This window comes from Notamacropus eugenii, chromosome 4 (assembly GCF_028372415.1).
Source record: "Notamacropus eugenii isolate mMacEug1 chromosome 4, mMacEug1.pri_v2, whole genome shotgun sequence".
NCBI classification, from domain to species: Eukaryota; Metazoa; Chordata; class Mammalia; order Diprotodontia; family Macropodidae; genus Notamacropus; species Notamacropus eugenii.
The window spans coordinates 29,431,099-29,448,339 of NC_092875.1; the positions used below are offsets into that span (position 1 = coordinate 29,431,099).

The window sequence follows — 17,241 nt, forward strand, 5'->3', positions numbered from 1 at the left end:
CAAAGAAAGACAAAAGACAGCCCTTTGCTCATGTGAACAGTGAGGTGCAAATTTCTAGATGGGATGGATTGGGGGCTAGTCTCAAAGGGAAAGCACTAAGAGAAAAATTCCTTCTTGTAGAAGGTAGCTGGGGAAGTCTGGAGGTAGAGATGGAGAAGGATACAGTTCTAGCAAAAGGGGCAGCCAGGGAAAATGCCCAGAGTTGAGGAGAATAAACCATTGTGGCCAAGGAAAAGCAGGGAAGTCTGTGTCCCTGGAGGAGAGTAAAGGTTCACGAAGGATTTTAAAAACCAGACAGAGGAATTTCTGTTTGATCCTAGAGGTAATAGGGAGACACTGGAAGTTACTGAGCGGGAGAGGTGATCCCTTTGACTGCATAGAAGCCTAGAGTGGAGAAGGACAGCAGTGAGGAAGCAGTGCAATAGCATGAGGTGAGGAAGGCCTGCAGCAGTGGGGTGGCAGTCCTGAGAGAAGAGGGGTTTATAGGAGACATGTTAATCAAGGAGAACTAGCAGGACATGGCAACTCTTCTCTCCCCCCACCCTCCTCTCTCCTCCCTCTCCCTCCTTCCCCCTCCCTCCCCTTTCCCCCTCCCCCCTCTCTCCCTCTCCTTTCCCCTCCCCTTCTCTGCCCTCCCCTCCCCCCCTCCCCTTCTCCCTTCCTTTGCCTTCCTCCCTTGATTACCTGGTCTAATTCTTCTACCCTGGTTTAAAGGCCCCTTAGTTAACACCTATTTAATGGATGTTATTTAGTTCTTACCTCTTGGCCTTTTTTCCCTCCAGATTGTCTCCTGTCATAACAGCCAGAGGGCAGTAAACTACTTTAGACTGTGTGTGCTCTTGTCCCTCCTGTGTGGTTTGTTCTTTCCCTGTCCTCCTCCTGTCCTCCTTTCTCTTGCCTTGCTTCCTCCCTGTCACTCCTGTTCCTCTTTCTCTCTCCCTCTCTCTTCCCCGCCTTCTTCCCTTTCCTCCCCTTTTCTCTTTTCCTTCCTCTCTCCATCTCCCTATCCTTCTCTCTTTACTTTCCTGTCTCTTTTTCCCTCTCCTTCCCTCCCTCTTCCACTTACCTTTCCCCCTCCTCTTTCTCCCCTCTCTACCCCCTTCTGTCCCTTCCGTTATGGCATATAAATATCTTTAGTATTTTTAATTAAAATCACAAGAACCCTGATCCATACCAGATTGCTTATTTGCAAGTGTAACTGGTAAAATTTCAGGACTCTTGCTCTTATAGCATAAGGAGTTAGTTTTACGTGGGCAGAAATGAATTAATTAAAAATTTGAGTTTTGAGACCTACTGGATCAAAGTTATGCTTGTAGGTAGTGCCCAAAGACTGGGTGAACACTTCTTAGCCCACTACGGTTGAGATTCTTTTTGTGTGTGGGTTCAAGTAGATGACGGCTCAGATCCCTCTCAGTTCTCAAATTCTGTGATTCTTTTAGAAATGCATTTTATTAAAAATTTTGTGGGACCATGGCATCTTCTCATTTCCTTCTGTGCTTTTGTATTTTCCATCTTATTTCTTCCTTTCCTTTAGGTTTTATTTTCATATCTGCTCTCCGTTCTTTTCTACTTTCATCTCTCTGTGGTCTTCATTTTCTAGCATCACAAGGCATCATTTTACAAGACTATGAGATAAATCTTTATTTTATGAGGCAGAATTTTTTTTGGGGAGAATTTACAGTTCATTGGTAGAAACTTTCAACCCATTTAGTAGATGATGTGACTTGTTTACTTACAGAAACAAGGGATTGATTGATACTTTTAGAAAGAATATTTAGGAATGATGATTCTGATATATTTATTTCTCTTCTTTCTAAATTGAGAAGGAGGTTGGGGTTTAAATTGTATGAAGATTAAGAAGTTTATTTATTAATACGTATAAGTTCAGTAACTTCTTGAAGGAAGAAATAGTAGGGAGACTTAGACTTAGGAGTCAGGGAGACTTAAGTCTTGCCTCTGACATAGGGTGGTTGACTGAGCCTTCAGGCCAGTGGTGTTGTTGACTTGGAAAACCACTTATTTATGTTATCTACACTCAATTCTATTTTAGTTATTTTGTTAGTATTTGCCAATTGCATTTTAATCTGTTCAGGGTTCATCATGTCCCTTGCAGTTTCAGGGGCAGCATGCTGTGTATTTGGCATCTCAGTAAAACTGGCGTTTTCAGAGATCTGGCTTATTAGAGGGAGTTTCGCTCTTGGAGAACATCCGTAAAGTCACAGATTTGATATGGGCATCTCTGGGCTTCTCCATAGGAATCTAAGCAAAGGCATCCCATGGAGAGTGGTTATTTTTCTTTTTCCTTCTCCTCCTTAGTGAGACTGATTAATAACAGTGCAAACAGCTTTTCTTCTGTGCTTTGAGAAGAAATGTGACTGTATTGGGTGGTATTCTATATAAAGAAGAAATGATTTTGAATAGTTGTTTTTTCATTATGGAAGATATTGAAGCAATGTGAAGGGTAAACACCAAGAGGACATAGAGAGATTCTCTTTGACTGCAGAAGATCCATAGATACAAGAAAAGGGAAATAGGAATTGAGCAATTAAACTAGTGTACTTTCTGCAGAAATGAACTGAAACAACCATTATTTTGTGAGAGTAGTTTTTCATTTGTGAATTAATAGAATCGTTCCTAATATTTTTTCTTTTTGTCAACTTGAATGCAAGACTTTTTGTTTGTTTCATAGTTAATGAGTGACTTTAATGGCAAACTTTCTATTTGTTTGGTAGTTTGCCATTTTTGTAGAGTCCTTGAGTGTCCAGGAACCTTGGTGAGCATCTGGTCTAGCATCTGTTTGTAGACAGCAGGAGGCAGTGCTGGAAGGTGCACAGTAGGGCTGGGGGTGGAATCTTCCTACTTCCTAGCCAAATACCCACGGCCATTTTTGTTCCATTGTTCATTCTTACATTCCTTAAAAATGGTTCCTCATCCCTTAAGATCTGACAATTCCTGTGGTGAAATGTGGATGTTGAAGGATTTCAGGACTGTGTGCAATAGCTAGCTTAAAAGACAAGGACAAAGAACCACTAGAGAATATACCAGTGTCATTTGGACCCGAATGCCCTTGGGATGCCCCCTTGTCTGAAATCGTACACTTGCATCTGAATACTGGGTCTCACCACTTTAAGGTACTTTGGAATTCTCAGACAAAGAGTGTTTTGTATCCTTCTGGACAGTGTTCAGTGCCTATGCTTAGTAGACAAATACTGGATAATAATTAAACAAATTTTTCAACCCAAATTACTTTTTAAATCTCAATTTTTATTTTTATATCTCAGTTTTAATAGCTTAGTGAATTAGCACAGAATGATAATATTTTGAAGCTTAAAAAGGTTCTTTGAAACCTTCCAGTTCAAGCCCTTCATGCCCTCATTTTATAGAGGAGAAAACTGTGGGCTTTATAGACAAAGTGACGGCCACAATGAAGAAAGGAAGAAAGGAAGAAAGCAAGCATTTAGTAAGTGCCTGCTTTGTACCAAGCTCTGGACTAAGCACTTTACAATTATCATGTCATGTGGTCCTCATAACGACCCTGTGAGATGAGTGCTGTTAGAATGATTTTTATAGAAAATTGAGGTAAAGTGACGTGCCCCAGAGCCAGTAAGTGCCTGAGGCTAGATGTAGACTCAAGTCTTCTTGACTTTAGACCTGGTGGTCTGTCCAGTGAACCACACCTGCTTCTGTGCAACCCAAGGGACGTGTAACAGAAACATCGGGATTGGCCACAGGACAGGGCAGCTGCTGACTGTGTGCTTCTGGCTCTTCTTTTTCCTCCTTTGGTAAATGATGTATTAGTTATTTTACTATTATCTCCAGCTAAATTTTTTCATAGGCATAATGTTTCTTTCCTAAAACTTAGGCTAATTGAAAGCAAGAAATTAGTAGTTGGCACATGTTAGGTGTTTAAGAAGTGCTTATTGGTTGGCTGTGTTTGGTTCCTCACTAGTGAGAAGCAGAGTCCTCTGTATGACATTCCAGTTCCTTTTCAGCCCTGGTTCTATTTTCCCTTTGTATCCCTTTCCTTTGCTCACTCTTGGACATGAGCCAAGATAAGAAAGAGACATTCTCCTTCCTGACCTCTGTCTGGTCATCCCTTGCTCATGCCAGGTGAGCACTTCCTTCTCTTGTACTTAGAAAGCTTAGCTTCTTTCAAGATAGAGCTTGATGCCCTTCAGCGGGAGGCCTTGCCTGCTGTGCCTCTCTCCTCAAAATCACATTCCTTTCTTTGCTCTGTTTTTCAGTATGTGTTCTCTCCCCTAATAAATGTAAAGCTTTGAGTACATGGATTGTTTCTTTTCTGTCTTTGTATACGTAGTGCCTGATGAATGGAAAGGGGAAGAGAAGCCTTTCTTTAGTGCCTACTATGCGCCAGGCACTGTGTTAAGTGCTTAACAAAATCATGTGACCTAATCTGGTTTGGTGCTTAATAAATGCTTGTCAAAGGAGAGAAATGCCAAGTGCTCTAACCTCTGATTGCCTTTTTCAATCATCTTATTTCCCTATGGATTTTTTTATGCTGCTTCTTGACTTCTTTTTGTTGTTGGTAATGTGCCACAGCTTGCTTCTACTTGTCATTGCCCTTTGGGTCTTCTTAAGTTTAGATGCTGTGTTCCATGATAACCAGAGGGAATACTGGTGTTATGAAGGTTCAGCTTAGGATCATTGAATGCCTCAAGCATTTTCCCAAATGTGATTCAGACCCCTCTTGCCTTCTTGGTGAATCTTGGGCTCTGTTCGTTGTCCATTGGTAGTACCTGGGGATGCATGGATACTTGAAAAAGTACTCTTTGATAATCTGTATATTTTACAGATGGCTATACAGGTAGCATAGTCATCCCATTCAGTTTAAGAAATATACCAATGAAGGAACCATTCTGAACCTTTTGTCCAGTCAATTTGTGGGCAGTTAGTCAATCACTAGATTATGATTAATTCAGAACCTTTGTAGCTGGCATTTTTCTCTTCACATTCTTAAAACAGTAGTAGCTTAGCGTCCCTCCTGTTAAACTGTTATAAAAACTATTATATTGGAGAAATATTGAAAATGTCTTTAGCTCTGATAAATGTCAATGTAAAATGGAAACATAAGGCAACCATGCTGGTAATAACTATATTAAATGACTTGAAGTCACCTGGAAGAAGAGAAAGGATAGGATTTTAGGGACATTATGTGTGTTTTAGTGTCGGTGGCAGTGGCTGTGGCAGCGGTGGTGGTGCAGTAAGACCTGTTGTCCAGTCATGAGTTTGAAGTAGGCTTTGTTTGGATAGCATTATATTTTGGCAAGAAAAAATTTATTTCAAGTCCATTTAAAAAAAATAGCTTGAACCATCTGCTTCATGAATCGGTTTCACAAGACCTGAGAACGCATTTTCAGGCATGAAACGGATTTAAAGTCAAGAGCAATGGCTAAAATGAACAAAATGGCAAATTTATAGGAGGAAAACAACCAGTCAGTCCAATCCTTTACATGTAGTGTAAGAGTAAAGTATGGATATGGATTATCTGAAACTATAGTTAATTTACAGAATATTTAGGTAAATGGCACTATGACTTACATATACCATGATATGTTAGATGACATCTTATAATTTCCTTAGACTTAATGAAATAAACCCACTCCAGGACATCTATTAAATGAGGCCCTTCTCATTTGTGACTTTAAAAAATTGCTTCCCGTGAAAGTGGCAACCATTTTACCAATAAAATTGACAGGAGTAGAACTATGGGCAAAATGTCATTTATTTTTATTATTTTATTATTTATTTTATTTTAATTTCTTTTAGAAGAAGAAATTTACCTCTTGCTTTTCTTCCCACCAGTTTTTTTTTTTTTTATCATTACCAGTGCCCAATGTATGATTCATTGAAATGAATCCCTGTGGTTAAATTGGAAGCAGGAGTGGTACTTTTTTTCATCATATGGGTCTATTTAGTATTCCTCAAACAGAAATGTGTTAGAAAATCTTTAAAAACTACATGTAAATTGTATAGTCCTGTGCATAATGGAACTGTAGTGTTTCATGCATCCACATTTGTTTGACAGTATACTATGGATTTCATTGCTTTGTGATAAATCAGAATTTATATTGTTATTAAAATGCACCTTTCATGTTTGCTGTTTCTTTGAGCAGACTAAGGATACATTTGTAAATCATTATAGCAAGAAAAATTATCACTAAAAGCTGGTATCCAAGGCAATTTAAAAGGAAAAACAATAAAGCAACAAGTTCTGTACTTTTTGAAAAGTCTGTTTTGATGTTGGAGATTTTCTAAAATTTAGGTCTTAAATTATTCAGGACTTGATGTATTTTCTGATGTATCTGATAATTACAGTATCGCTTTATTTTACTGTTCTCATTTTTGAAAAAAATAAATTTGCTTATGTTGTAAAACAATGATAGTTTCCATTGTCTGACTATTATCTAAATTATTCTAATGTACAGTTACTGAAATAAGATTAGATTTAATAGGTAATTATGTGCTTCAAAGAAAGCCAATACATATTAAGAATTTGATAAGTAATAAACTTGAATTATAAAATCCTGGCAGGATCATAATGATGAGAATTTTTTCTTCTGTAACCGAGAAAGAAGTATGACTAATAAATTAGATAGAATTCTAAAGCTCAATATGCTTGGAATGAGCTGGAGTGTTGAGACCAAGCGAAGGTCCACCTTTGGAATGTAAATAAAATCGCTGTTTTACCACAGGCGACTTTATTGAACCGTGTAATTAGTTTTTTTCTGTGAAAAATGAGATCATTTATAGTGAGCCTGCTGTGTGGTATGTAAAGGATTTAAATTCTAGTTACATGAAAATTAAATAATCATTAAAAGATTGTATTTCTTAAAATGCTGCTTGAGGGAAAAATGAAGAAATCTAATCAGTGGATTTTATTTATATATTTATTTTGCTATTTATTGGGTGTGTTTAGACAATATCTCCCATAGTCTATGTTTTTGCTTGAGGAAATTCTCTTCTCATTCATGTAAAGTGACTTAACCATGTAAAGTAAATGTAAATTAGTTTGAAGTATATTTACATGAATAATGTCAGGATTTTTGGTTTTATCAATTATTGTGAACTAATAAAACTTAAAATAACTTAAGACTAGGTGAGTTGTAGTACTCATATAAATTTTTCCATATTCAAAATAATTTTAATGATTTGTCCAAACTAATTTCAATGACATGATTTTCTAAAAAATCAAGCATTGCCACCAATCTGAATGATTCTTCTATTTAACCACTTGTATTTGGCGCGCCAGTTCATGTCTCTGTCACTAGGCCTCTCAGTGACCTCTTAGATAACCTTAGAGCTGATAAGTCTACATTGCTGCAGCCTTGGCAGGTTTCACTTCCTGGCCAGCTCATCCTACGTTTGCGTGAAGCCTTTTTTGTTTGTTTTTTTGGTCCACACTTGTTATTTCATCAGTGTTGATACCTTGTGGTACAGAAACTCCTTCAAGTGATAAAAAGCTTGGTCACTAGGCAGTGACTTTGGAGCCTGAGAGGGTTGCCTGAGCCTCTGAGTATGGTGGCGTGATTTGAACATGGCTCTTTCCACTTCACAGTACAGTTCAACCTCTTCACTATAGAGAGCTCTTAGGAGAGTTGTTTCAAAAATGCTTTTACCTTGAACTGTTAGGGAGGGCTTAGTGCAAATGTTGTCTTTTCAGTTTTATAGATGTGAAAACAGAGGCCAGGGAAGGTCTGGTGATGTGCTGAACAGGTCCATCCATCTGGTAGGTGCCAGGATTTGAATCTCGTCTACCCTCTCTGCATATCACCACTCTATTACCCCCTTGTTTGTGTTGCCGTCTCCCTCCATTCTGGATGTGAGCTTCTTTAGGGCTTGGGCAGTCTTTTGATTTGTGTTTGTGTGCTGACCACTCAGCACAGTGCTGAGTAAGCAGTGAGTAATTGTTTGTTGTTTGCCTGTCCTCCTGAAGTTTGTGGGGAAGGGTTGGGGGTGGGAGGGAGGGGAAGCAAAGAAAAAGAGAATTCTTAAAAAAGAAATGCATAGTCAAGCAAAAAAACATTCCTACATTGACCGTGTCCGAAAATGTATCCCTTAACTTCCTCAGATTCCATATCTAATGTGGGAGCCTACTCTGGAAGGAATGACCAAGTAATATGTGCTTAACCTAGAAAGATGACCGGATTTATAAAACATACCATATTTTAAACATTTTTGGTTCATGTTTTAAGATGGATTATGGAAGGTTTTATGGGAATAGTTGGGTCCCTGCACCCCATTCCACTTTTGGAAAGCTCTATCTAGTTGCTAGAAGTTTTTCCTAATATCCAGCCCAGGTTTGCCCCTGTGCTACTTCTGCCACTCCTCATAGCCCAGGTGCGTCCCTACCAGTCCCTCTTTCACATCATAGCTTTTCAGATGTCTGAAAACAGCTATCATACCCTCTAAGACTTTTCTTCAGGTTAAACATCCCCACTTCCCTTCAGCAGATCTTTATATGGTATGATCTTATCTTCCTTCAAGATCCTAGTAGTCTTCCCCTGGATGGTATCTCCAGCTCACCAATTTCCTTTTTAAAATGTAATGTATGAGCTCATTAACTTTCTTTACTGTCATCACACTTGGACATACAGTGTGCATGTAATCTAATAAAATTCTCAGGACTCTTTCAGATGGCCTGCACTCTTGGCATGTGTTCTCTGTCTTGTACTTGAGAAGCTTATTTCCTTAGCCAAAGTGTAAAGCTTCACGTTTATCTCTATCAAATTTAATTTTAAGGTCATGAAATAAGTAGGAGGGTCACCATTCCATCAGGGTACAGTGGAAAGAGTACTAAACTGGGAGTCAGAACATCCCGGCCCTATTATTTCACACCAGTGTGGCCATGGACAACATACTGCTTCTCTCTGGTCTTACTTTATTTATAAAATGAGGAAGGAAGGAAGAGCATTCCGACTGAGTAATGAGCATCTGCTCTGTGCCTGGTATAGTGCTCATCTCTCCTTTTATAGAGTTGGGAAAGCTTGCCCAGGGTCACACAGCTAATAAGTGTCTGAGGCTGAATTTGCATTCAGGTCCCAGGGCTCTGTCCACTGTGCTGGCAAGCTGCTCCCAAAATGTGGTTATTGGACTAGATGGTTTCCAAGACCTCTTCTAGTTCTAGTGTATAGGATCCTATGACTTAATTTTTTTTTTATTTTTAGGACTGATCTTTTTAATAGAAAAATATTTTTAACTTTGAAATAATATAGAGTGTTTGAGTTTCTAATATTTCAGAAAACTTTCATGAACTACTCCTCACAGCCCACCTAATATCTCTAGCTCATTTTTTCCTTCAACATTCTCAAGACTTAGCAGGATTAGCCATTTACTATTGAAGTAGATTTGACTGTGACAAAGATGTCTAGTAATCATTTTCCCCCAACCCTGAGTAAAGTTAATTCTGTTATTCAGCATTTTACCAGTTAAAGTCCTCTTCATGAACACTTCCATGAAACCTATTTATGACTTTATTTGTATCCAGTTGCATATTATTGTGTAATGTCTTAAGGAAATTAGCCCCAAATAACTGAAGATAGAAAACTCTTTCCACCTGGAAAAAAGTTTTTTGATATTCCAAATGAGATGCTAGTTATTTCCAAGTTCTTTAGAGAATATTTTCTTCTGTTGAAATTGAAGAAATAGAACTTTTGAAAGTGCTTGTCTCTGTAATTCTAAGGAATAATTATTAGCACTTTCTATAAAATTGTGTCAGTGTTTACTTCTACTTTGTAATTATAGAGGGTTTTCTCCCCCTTAAAAATAGTAGGACAAACTCTCAGAGCTGCTGTTGTGTATTCAGTAACTATTCTTTAGCATCGTCCTCCTCCTCATTTGTGCTGATAGGATGCTTTAATTTTTGCCAATTCAGCTGAGTGTTTGATGTTCTAAAGCAGTTACTTTGTATTTGTGTGTGTTAAGCTCTTGAGAACTGAAAAGTCATCAGATATATTCAGTCTAGTTTTAGAATCCATCACATTCAGATTTGCCTTCAACATTGGGCTGGAAGTGCTTCTCTGATTACATTTGAAGTCCAAAGACCCCTCTCTGTGGATCAGGAGGAGCTGTGGGAGCCCTGGTGGGCTTCAGGTCCCATCTGCAAGAAGACTAGGTGACCTCAAAGCTCTCTTTTTAGCTCTTCATTTATGATTCCAGCAAAAACAGATGCTTAATATCTCATTAGCAGGTGGAGGGCTTCAAAAATAGCGATTGAGGCTTAGTTTTTCACTTTTTTAAAATTAAGTTTAAGTTGGTTACAGTTAGGTTGTGCTGCCACCCAGTGAATGATGATGCCTCATGTTTTCTAGATATAGGTCATGAAGATAGAAATATTTAGGGTTACAGGCTTGGAGACTGAAGGAATGTTAGACATTATCTGATACAAACTCCACACTCTATGGTACTATCGTAAAGGGAAATCCAGAGAAGTGAACTTAACAGAGATCACCTAGGCTGTAGTGGTGGGAGCAAGTGCTAGTCCAGTCCCACTTCTGGGTTCCTTGATGTCTGTAGTATGGAGAGCTCCCAGAAGAGAAAACTCACCCTTTTCTTCAGATTAGAGTCTTAGAGGATGCTCAGTGCAGTGAGAGGTTAAGATGTATGCCCAGGGTCACACAGCCAGGCTATATCAGAGATAAGACTTGAACTCACATCCTCCTAGTTTTGAGACTCTATCCACTCCACCAGGTTGTCACTTCTCACTGTGGAACATGTACTCTCTCTTCCTGTAAAATTTTTCTTTTGGTAACTGTAGTTCAGTATAGTTTGGTTTCTTTTATAATAAATACTATGCTATATTTTATATGTTTAAAACATAATACTGAGAAGGGGCCCATAAACTTCATCAGAGGGCCATAGGGCTCATGATACCACAAAGGTTACAAAGCTTTGCTCTTGAGAAACAGAATCTGGCGTTTACAGAGGTAGTTTCTTCTGTAGGTACAAAAAGAATATTTCCTTCCTTGGCATCGATTCCTTCTTAATTAAGACATGGTTAAACTGAAAAAGGAAATTTACCCCCTCTCTCTTGTCTGGGAATAAACTGTTAGAAGATGAAAAATGTTGCTCTTAGTATAATTTTAAATGTTAAGAAATACATGTATATATTTAAAGCCAATATATGTGTATATATACATATATATTTTGAGAAATTATTCTACATGTATGTAATAGTTCAAAATGGGATAAATTGGGTCATAGTTAAGTTAAATGACCTTTGTCTTTGTTGATGATTGTGGTTTTCCTAATACAATTAGAAATATAATAAAGTAAATAAAAAAATCAAAAAGTGTAACAGACTCATATATTGTTAAAGCAGTCCTCTAAGACCTATCAGTGGTGCTTACACAGACCTTAGAAATTATCTTGCTTAACTGTCCCCTTTTACAGATGAGAAAACTGAGGGTTTACATACCAATGACTTCTGTGACTAGATTTGTTTAGTGACATTGTTTTTTTCCTATTGTAGTTGCAAAGTTCAAAACAAATGGTATGGTCTTTATAAAACTGAGACTTGCATGTATAGCCCAGTTATAAAATATATAGAGGTGTAGGAATGTCCTGTTCTGCCTCACCCAATTCACAAGCTTCTACTAAGTACAATTTTAAACTTCTTTAGTAAGTACTATTAGATGCTGAGAGTATGTAGAGAAAAAGTGAAGGCATTCTCTCCCTTCCAAAAGCTTCTATTCTTCTAGAGCCACCACATGTCTCGGTGAAATGTCTTACCAGGAAAGCTGAGGAATGAGGGAGCGCTCACAGTTAGAAGGGAGCCATCAGGGAGGCGGCATCGAGCTGGGCCTTCCTGGAAGACTAGATTCTCAGTGGCACAGTTTGGGGAATGCCTTTAAGGCCTGGTCGGCGACTTGCATGAATGTGCCAAGCCTGGAGAGGCAGTGTTGAGGTTGAGAAAGAGTTATGCCAGATTCTAAGAAAGAATTTTTGAAAGTGCCTAACTGTATGCCAGGCACTGTGTTAAAGTACTGGAGTGATGACTTCAGTGACTTTATATAGAATGAGACTGGAAAGGCTGGTGAAACATCTTTTTTTTCCCCAGGACCAAAAAAAAAAAAAGAAATCTAATTGAATCTGCCTCATAATTAAAAAAAATCTTCCTAAATTACTTAACATAAATCCTTTTATTTGTGAATAGTCCAAATGACCACATAGGGATCACTTTTTGATTAGGAAATGTATAGCTTTTATGGCAACACATAGTTTAACATAAAATTATTCTGTATTCCCTGAGCATACACAGTTCAGAGGACAACAGTGGAGAGTGACTTAATGTGATATAAAAGGGACAGAGACATTTTGTAATAAAAAACTTGTCACGCATATGTCATGTTTCAGTACTTGGGCTTCAGCAATATAATTAGTATTTAATCCCATAAACTGTGTATTTCTGAAGTAATTTTCAAGTTAAGAAGTTTTTAAGAATCTTTTTCTTGCTGTCATTCAATTCAGCCAACATCAGAATGGTTTTCTTCATTGTACTCTGTTCTATCATTCATACAGTTCATAAAACCCTGGTCTCTTATTCCAGAAGTTGAGTTGAGCAAAGTTTGGAGTGTGAGCCCTAAGGGATTTAAGAAGAGATTTTAAAATCTTTGCTATCGATTTGGTCACATAGATTTTCTCTCTATCCATAGAAAGAGAGGGAGAGGGAGAAAGAGAAACTTTCATGGCTAGGAGATTTATATTCTCAGTAGAAATAGGAAGTTTTAAAGAAAAGGGTAGAATGAGGTTTTAATCAGGATAAAATTTTTAACACCACAAAACAGTGATATTCAATTCTGTTGGCTTTAAAATATTTTATGGCTGAGCTTCTGTCTGGGGACTCCATTGTAATATCACTCTATAAGTAAGTGCTGAAAAATTTTATCAGTCTGAAACTCTTGATGCTTAAATGTTTTTGAATGCCTTCTGACATACTTGTGTCTTATAAACATGATATTTATAAAATGAACTCCTTATGTTAATTCAGCTCTCTCTTGATCATGACTTTAATTGTAATTTGGCAATGAGTCCAGTAGAATACAGATTTTTATCCTCTTGAGCCTCATCTAGGCTTGAACTACTAAAGAATTTCTACAATATCCAAATAAACATTCAATTAGTTCATAATTTTTGTGTGCTGTGACAACACAACATTAATATGAGGCAATTGCTAATGTATTGTGGAGACAATATTCTGTCCTTAGCAATCAATATAGCAGAGCTGATGTGTTATAATCAAAAGTAACAATTTAAAATTGGAGAATAAACGTGTTTCTAATAAACACATTTTTTATTGTATATGTTAAATACTAAAGTGAAGGTGAATAGTATTTCAAATCTACGTTGATCATTTGGCACCTTGGTGAGGTTGTCTTGTTAAATGCCATGTGCAGAATAGTTCATGGCTTCACTCATATTATAGTTGAAGAGCCAGTTTGGCTAAGCAGTCTATGGAGCCATCATTATCTCTTGGGTGAGAAGTTAGGATGAATATCTTCTGCAAAATAGCCACAGTGTTTTTCCTGTATTATTTATTGACCTTATCCCAGTTCTTACTTTTAAACAGGAAATATCTGCATTGTTACATGATATATTATCTTCAATAGAAGTTAAAAGGGAAGAGGATTTTAGTTCCTCCTTGGTTGTATTATTAGATGTAATGTTTGATTTGAGCTATATTAGGTAAGCATTTCACTTAAGTTCAGAAAAATATAGACCAGGGTTGTAGATTTCTTTTGTGGTGTATTCATTGTAATTTGAATGGAATTCTTAAAGTTAAGCATGTTCTTTGAGTACCAAAATGTTTGACATTTTTCATTTACTGAGAATATTTTATATTCTGGGAAAACAGTACACATAATGTTGTATGACTTTGATTGTGGAGTACAAGAGTCTCTGAGAAATCGAAATACTAGGTTTTCTGAAGGGCAGTGGAGAAATGTGTGATGGGATGGAGAAATGGGCTACAAAGTGTATTTGTGTCCGCATTTTATGTTGAGACTGAGCACTCTGGGTGGACAACTTTGGGATGATTTATAGGAGGCACAGGATGACAAGATGTGGCTGGTTGTGCTCGCTCTTGGTTGGAGTACTCATATTAGTGATATCAGAGGTCCACTGACATCTGATTAATTGTTTTTCTAAAACTATTCAGTGTTCAGTGATATCACACTATTCAAAATTTTATTTTATCTTTTGGAGCCATATCTCTTTTTTTCAAATAATTAATATAATAGGAATCAAACAGTTTTATTATTTTTGTGGTAGTGATATAGGTGTGTGTGTGTCTTCTTTCAATTTTGTCTCTCCTGTGCTTAAAAATAAGCATTTATGAAACACCTACTATATGCCAGGCACATGCTAAATGTTGGACAGCACAGTGCCTTGTGCATAATAGCCACTTAATAAATGCTTGTTGAATAGCAGCAGATTTAATGGATTTGTGTAGTTGAGTAAAGTTTGCATACTAATTAGGTTTAGTTATATATCAGATGACTACAAATGGGAAATTGTATAGCTGTATATTTATTATTGCAGTAATCCTAGAATTTTTTAATTGGATGGCAACCCAGTGACCAGCCTCTGTATCATGTCATTTAATGTCGAATGATTTTTGACATTATTTATGCAGCAAGGGCCCTATGAACTTAGAAATACATTATGAGTCAAATGACCTTGACGGCCCTACATATGTTATAAATTGCCACTCCTGCTCTCCTATTTATATGGCTACGTAGAAATGATTAGCTAAGATTACTTGACTAAGGTGATCTCTGAGAGAGCCATGAATGGTGCATTCTAAAAGTCAGATTGATAAATAGCTTCCATTGAGCTTTCAATCTTTTACCCTGGAGTTCTGAATGAATTACATGCTCTTTTCAATAGCATGGGTACAGACTACACAATGAGATGAGAGAATATACAATTTGGAGAAGTACTTTCAATGATATCTTGGGTGGATTTCTTCCTCCCTTTAGTTTTGTGGTCATAAAAAAAAGAAAACTTTAAGAAAGTTGCCTTTTGGTGGGTTTTGTTGACCTGAAAATATTTAAAGCAATAATAGTTAATCTTTCTGAAAATTCATTTGTGACTTTTCACAATAGTGAATAGTGGATAACTTATAATATTTTAGAGACTATGCAGAGTTCATTTTCTCCACTCTTGCTTCCCTTCCTTAACAGTTGTCTGAGATTTTCTAGATATTTAAACTCACGTCTCTCAAAACTAATCCAACCGTTCCTTCTAGAGAGTACTAGAAGAATCCTGCTATTTTTTAATTAGACTTTCATAACCAAGAAGGAGCTATCATTTTCTTTTCCTTTGTGATTGCAGTTCAGCTGTAGCATAGGTGATTGGTCATGTGGATTGTTTCCTCTTTCCACCATCTAAAATGGAGGAGAGGTTAAGTAATTTGCTCGTAATCGGACCACCACTGAGTGCTACAACTGCTACTTGAACTTAACTCTTTTGATCTTAAGTCCAAAGCTTTTTTTTCATGCCATAAAGATTACTAATAAATGACTTTGACTCTAGGACCTTAACACTTTTTTTAAAAAGGTTAGAAATAAATTCAATATTTTAGGCCAAATCCTAATTAAAATGATGCGATGTAGAAAAAATTAGGTGACATGTTCAAGATGACCTTATAGCTCTTAATAAAAATAGAAGAAGCATTTGGGTTAAGCTATGGTTGGAAGTAATTTTAAGATATTTTTATAAATTGTTATAAATACAATTTGCGTGTGAATGTGACAGCCTTTAAAAAATGCTCTGCTGAGGACAGTAAATAGTAATCCATATATACAATGTTATAGAGAAGGAATATTTTGTCAACTTGCTACAGTCTTTAAAATTTTATTAATCCATCAAATTTTATAATGAAACTGTCAGTCCTTCTTATAAGTAGCCTTTTTAAAAAGTATGTATTCAATTTAAGATGATAATACTAATACTGACCTGCTTTTTCTTTGTTCCCTTCTGAACTTTTTCTTTTGTGTATTTATTTGTTTCCTTGATACTCATAATTCTCCCCCCTACCTCCCACTTCATCTATCAAAGGGTAGGCACAGTTTAATCACTGCAAAGAACGTGCCACAATTCCACTAGCAGTGTATTAATTTGCTTGTATTCCCACAGATCCTCTTAATCATGTGTGACTCTTTGTGACCGCATTTGGGGTTTTCTTGGCAGAGATACTGGAGCGTTTTGTTATTTCTTTCTCCATCTCATTTTATGGATGAGGAAACTGAGGTAAACAGGGTCAAATGACTTGCCCAGGGTCACATAGCCAGTAATATCCATCAAATAATTATTGAGTGATTACTATTGTGCCAGGTGCTATTTGTAATCACAACAAAAATGTAGTAATCCCTGTCCTTGCTGAGATTTCTATCTGGTAAGGGAAATTGAAATATGTAAAATAAATAATTGTAATCCGAATCATCATCTAAAGGGACAGAGTGGTTTATAGTATCATTTTCAGAAAAAAATTTCTTCAGATTGAGTGAGAGGGTCAGAGAATGCTTCATGGAGAAGATTTCATTTGTTCATCCTTAAAGGCCCAGCTCAAGTGTAGCTGCTAGAGGAAAACGTTCCAGAAGAAGTGTTGGAGATGGGAAAGTGGGGACTACTTTGGGAACAGCCAAAAATCCCTTTAACCTGGGTAGCAGGTTGGGAGTACAAAGTCATTTAATGGGAAATGAGTGGAAAGAGTAGGTTGGGAAGATATTGACTTTTCAGTGAAGGTTTTTAGAGTAAGTAGATATTGGGGAGCCAGAGAGAATTTCTGATTCTGTGATTGGGATGATACCTTTTTGGGAAAACTGTTTTGGCAACAGGTTGTGGACTAAATTGAAGAAGGGGCCTATAGGCAGGAACGCCAGTTCAAAGACAGTGACAAGCCAGATGAGAGTTCATGAGGTTCTTGCCTAGAATAATGACAGTGGGGAATGGAGAGAAGGGGATGGATGTGAAAAACATTTGGGAACATAGAAAAGACAGTACTACAAATAGAGATGTAAATTTTGGGGGGAAATTTTACTGTTGAAAATGAGTAGGTTTAGATAGAAGTATATATTTCATGTTTCCCTGGAAAATGAATTAAGCTTGTATGTGTTGAATGTGTGGTTTAATTTTTGCTTTGCTCATAATATGTACTTATAAATTTTTTGAATAGAAGTAAAAGAAAGTGGCTAAAATTGAGGAACAGTTAAGTTCTTGAAT

At 37.0% G+C, this 17,241-nt stretch overlaps 1 protein-coding gene across 7 annotated transcripts in view; it reads left to right on the forward strand.

The window, feature by feature from the left end:
• The window catches only part of MED13L (mediator complex subunit 13L), a 415,471-nt gene that overhangs the window by 70,454 nt on the left and 327,776 nt on the right, over positions 1–17,241 (forward strand). The gene's annotated exons all lie outside the window — the stretch shown is intronic.